Genomic DNA, 5,821 nt, shown 5'->3' with positions numbered 1-5,821 from the left:
TATGTTGCTGTGATAGATTTAGTAAAGGATTTGATTACCATAGATGAGTTTTTCCTAATATTTTATAATATATGCACTGTTGATTTGCTTTTCTTGGAAATTGAGGAATTGAGGTTTGAGGATTTTGATCCAATAGTGCTGTTAGAGAGTGATCTGTCATTTGATTCAGTTTTTGGACTTGGGTTCTTACGGAAGCAGTTCATTAGAATTGTTGTTTGATTTCTGGAAATTAGGGGAGTATTGTTGAGTTTTTTTGGTAGTTGGTTTTGTGGTTACAAAGAGGAATTTTTTTGTGTGTGTCAGCAGGGGGTTAGGACGAGAGGCATTTGGTGACCTAGCATTTCCCATTTTCCCCTGTAGTATCCTTGTATGAGAAGTGGAGTAGAGAGACATGAATCTGGTTATGTGAATTGCGGGGTAATATTATAAACAAAGAAGAGAAGTCCACATGGCTAGATAGTGTAAAATCGATCTGCAGATATTTAAGAACAAGATAATTTTGAGTAAAAGTGCTAAATCTGATAACAAGGACAGGGAAGGCACCAGGTACCTGAGGTACAAATCTGTTAACGAGGTCAGATTGTACATGAGAGGTGTTGACCTGATAACGAAAGACCGGTAACACGAGGGTAGAGTTTTTTGGGTTTTCATTTTGACAGACGTGTCACAATTTTAAAGTGAAAGAAACAGTTAACCTCATTTGATTTTTAAAAGGCAACATTATCTCAGTACTTGTATGGGATTGTATGGGATTGTACTTGTTGTACTTGGGGTGGCTCTTGTAAGTGATAAGAGGGTAAGAGTAAGTGATTTGAGGGTGAAGAGGTTGATTGTAGCTTGATAAGCTACAGAGTATGGGGAGAATGGCGCGTGACACACCTGGATGGTAATGGTTGTTTGAATGAGGGTGAGAAGGAATTGGTTTGGTGAAATGGAAATCTAAAACCAGGGTAGTTTACCATGAAATTGTAAAGGTATCCCACTAACAAAACTTTTACTTAAGAAAGAATTAATGTTTCTCATTGCAAATGTAAAGCTTATTTGAGGAGCTGGAAGAGTGTTCCCGTTTGAAGGTCATAGAGATTAGCTATTTGAAAAAAAAATGCAGTTTTATTTTTGCAGCAGAGCGAGAGAAATACATGTTTTTAATATGGCATCAAGTGAGTTGCCAAGAGTTAAGAGGGTTGGGAATAAAATTAGCGTAATGTGGGATCTAGGAATAATAATAAAACAAAAGCATATGTGATTAGGAATGACAAGTATGTATGCAGTTATGAATGACAAGTACGGAGATGAGTGTGAGGTTTGTTGCAGGGTGGAATGAGATGACCGGATGGACCTCTGGTCATTTCCCCATGGCTGGCACATTTAACCAATCTGTTCTGGAGGCTTTGAAAGCAGCAATTATTTTGTCTAAGTTGGTGAAGAATAGGGTTAAGTATTTGCAATGTCTGGCAATATGGCAACAGGAGGCTAAGAGGTGGAACAAGGTGGCAGTCAGCCAACAGCACCCGCAGCACCCACGGCTCTCACAGCTGGCCCGACTGACCCCCATTTTGTTTTTTATATTGTTTTTTTTTTTTTTTTTTTTCAAGATTTGAACCCCAGAGACTCCTGTCTCTGGTGATGACAATGTTGATGTAACGCTTGAGCTTATTGCTTTCTCTATGATTGCTTATTTTAATCAATAATACTAAGATTTGTATCTCACAGACTATTGTCTCTGAAGCTAACTTAAATGTCTAAGCTTACTGCTATAGTTATGCCTGTTTATACTAATCAACAATTTTTATTACTATTCCCCAGAAGTGAACTGTTAGATCTGATTCAGCTGATTCAATTGATGATTATTACTGATATTCGTGTCCTTCCTGCAACTAATCTCACTGTCATTACCAGGTTCAATGTGTCCTGGATACCTTGTGTTTATCTGACCATTTATTGTTTGTGAGTACTTCACAGTTTCCGGATGTTGTCACAGAAATCCTACATCATGTGCAGCATTATTCACAGCAAAGAATTTGTGCTGTTATTTATGTTTCCAGATATAATATAGTATCCTATGATTTAACTATGGACTATGTTATACAATTCTCACAGCATCTGAAGAAAAGCAAGGAAACCATATGAAGAGACTCCCAGAAGAACCTTGTCATGGAGTCCAGTCTGGAGACTATGTAATGGTGAGAAATTTCTTATGTTCTGGTTGTCTCATAGATCGATGGCAAGGCCCATTCCAGGTTTTGTTAACAACCTCGATGTGGCTGAAAAGGACAATTGGATTCACAAAATCTCACTGCTAGAAGGTTGCCGACCTGGCGGTGAGGTCAGTTAAAGCCAAAGAAGACGCAGATAAAGACATTGACTGTGATTTAAATCTAATAAACTTATTTGATGATGGGCCTGATCAGAGTCACAGTTCAGACCAAGATAAGGTTCACAGAATCGGGGACATTATTAGTAGGGTTCTGCGGGTTGTGAACAAAGAAAATGAAAGATGGCTATTGGTAAAAAAGTCTCTGTGTATCCATTGATTGGGAAAGTTTTTTTTTTTCCATTTTTACATTTATTTTTTATAGTGAATAGGAGCTGACAAGGACTGGTGACTGATGAGGATGGGTGGAGAGTTATCCTAGGGGTACTGTCGGGGACATATTGGTAGACTCCACTCCTATTTTAAAACTCATGGTCATAAGGGATATGGTTTTAATCACATTAAGAGTCATAAAAGATGCACACACTCATATTACTACTGATACTCCCAGGTATAGGTACGCATCAGAGGATGGTCAAAAGACCAAGGTGGAAAATTCTTAATAACTCATATATAAAAATAATTAAAATGTTTGAAAAAGAAATACATTACAGGTAAATAAGGTCTCATACTGGTACTAGGTGCAAGATACATCTGATGAAGTATCGGAAAAAAAGAGCCATTACTGTAAGGCAAAGGTGTGAAGGGTTGTCTCACAATTCCAAGTATGCAGTATGTAAATACTGTGTTTTAAATTCAGAAAAGGGGTATAGAATGGTGCAAAGATAGCACCTCTATACAAACTGACACTTCTTCCCTGGACACTTATCATGAGCTTGTAGAAAGAACAATAAAGTTGATTGTTGGGTATGTAGTCACCATGTCATTCAGGGGATGTTGTGCTAATGTCTATCTCATTGCACTTAAATCAAACAATACTTCACTCACTACGTGGAACTCACACACTTGAACCTTATAATGTCACAGGTTCCCTACATTTAAAATTAACAAGGTATCCAAGGTATGATCAGGACAACATCATGTGTATTAACAAAATGGTACAGGAGCTGAAGGTATTTATTTGTGAACCAGTGTTTGTAACACAATCTTACAAGGAGGATCTTACTGAATTAAACTTGTTTGGGGATCTTTTATAAATTATTAAATACACAAAACTTAATAAAGAAGAATGCGTGAGTGCATTAATAAACTGTGTAATAACAGAAGGAATGTAGGGGTACAATAAAACACACAGTCATCGTATAGCAGAATGGAACAAGCGAGAAGAAAGCGTGGATGAAAAGGGTGCCCGTTGTAATGTTTCTTATAATGCTTTTTCTAACACATTGTCTAATAAACCATGATACTACCACAGGCGTTAAATTATATGTGTGGGCATAAGTCTTATAGATGGTTACCGGTGAATTCTTTTGAAATGGGTCTTATAAGAACATTGCTACTTGATGCAAAGGTAACACAACAGAGAAATCTAAAAGAAACATATGAAATAATTACTGTGTAAGAACGGTAAATAGAAATGGTATATGGAAAAGTACAAGCACCTTTTTACACTTTCCTAAAGTTCTAAGATTGGTTTAGGATTTGTTAACATAATAACATTTGGTACATAGGGAATTAATAAACAATATCGCAGACATTATGGTAAGAGAGTTTCAAGTAATAAAACACTGAATTAAAATGTAGCACACACTACCTTACAGCTGCAACTTTGGATATTGTGTCACATTACAAACAGTTTATGGGTTAAAGTGTTGTACATACATCACAAATTCTTCTGATGCAGAAGAAATAAAATAAAGGTTAAATGAAATTACTCAGGTTAAAAAATGAATTTGCTGCATAAAAAAACATGAATGTGTGATTCCCGACAGTTGGTTCACCTGTTTGAACCGCAGCACGTGGATTGCATGGGTTGGAAATTGGTTTGGTGGCATTATGCACGCAATGGGAAGACTAATATTTTTTGTCATGATAATGTTGTTGATTTTCTATATACTAGTGAAGTGCTTCAAGAAGATTTTCCAATGTATTAAGAAGAAATCTGATGATGCAATCTATGAGAGAGATGAACTTTCTTCAGAGATATGAACTTTTTTCGGAGTTATGACCCCTCAAATTTCATGAGGATGGAACTGATAACACAGGAATATGTGGCCGTACATATTCCTTCAGCAATTCACGAATATATGCATTCTTATGTCTTTCATTATTATTTTCATTGCAATTAAGAGTATATAGAAATGATTCAGAATATATATTAGTTGTAAGTTGCAGCGGACCGTCATGCGTCGAATGGCCTCAGGCCTAGAGATGAGTTTTACCCTCTCTCTAAAGTAGGCAGGTGTGTGTCTGAAGCAACAGTTATTATTGGTTAATATTGTATAATCTAAAGGTATAAGTGTTATTACAGGAATAGGTATAAATCAGAACTGTGGAAAACTATTTCTTCTCTAGCAAGACAGCATGATGGGTTAGTTGAGTATGAACAGACTAGGAGACAGTAGGTCCCAGATCCGTATAAACAAGAAGGGAGTTAATCAGGATAGCCTTGGCCTATAAGCGATCACCAGTATTTTGAGAACATGGAAAGGAGATTATAGGTTTTGTTATGATTCAAACATGTCAGTGAAATGTTTAGTGCGCATGAATATTGAATTAATTAATTAATATTCGCCATTTTATAACATGTTAGTAGCAGAGAGGAAAAAAGTATAAAAGATTGATCAGAAAGGGGAGGGGTCGGTCAGTTGGGTTGAGCAGGAGAGATCGTAGGTCGAGAGAGTCACGGGGTGCTGGGTTGTAAGTATAAACAGGGCTGGCTGTCTCCTTGGGAGTCTATGCTAGGCACTGCAAATAATCATTTTGTCACTGTTGCTGAACTAATTTTTTTTATGTTATAAGTCTGCTTTGTCAATAATACAGTGGTGCATGTAGAATTGATTTGCTTTTTAAGTAAAACATTGTCATTTATTTTAGAGTTGGTATTGGTGTGAATTATTTAATCTTTTCTTATAATAAGTAAGGTTTAAAAATAATATCCAAAACACCTCGCGATATTATTATTACCAGTTATTTATATAGCGCACACATATTCCGTAGCGCTTTACAGAGAATAGTTGGCCATTCACATCAGTCCCTGCCCCAGTGGAGCTTATACTCTATGTTCCCTATCACGCGCACGCGCACACACACACTAGGGTTAATTTTTGTTGGGAGCCAATTAACCTACCAGTATATTTTTGGAATGTGGGAGGAAACCGGAGTACCCGGAGGAAACCCACGCAAGCACAGGGAGAATATACAAACTCCACACAGTTAGGGCCGTGGTGGGAATTGAACCCATGACCTCAGTGCTGTGAGGCAGTAATGCTAGCATTACACCGTTTGTGCTGCCCATCACACTATTACCTTTGACCTTGTTACCTGGCTGAGGATTTAGCCTATTACTGCTACGTATAGGGTTAACAAATTCCTCTACGGGTGCAGTGGATGTTAACACTTCCTGTACTACCACTGATGGAGATGGGGTCACCACTCGTGCTTGTT

This window comes from Taudactylus pleione, unplaced genomic scaffold (assembly GCF_031769625.1).
Source record: "Taudactylus pleione unplaced genomic scaffold, aTauple2 ptg000313l, whole genome shotgun sequence".
Classification (NCBI taxonomy): Eukaryota; Metazoa; Chordata; class Amphibia; order Anura; family Myobatrachidae; genus Taudactylus; species Taudactylus pleione.
This window is presented reverse-complemented; position numbering follows the sequence as displayed.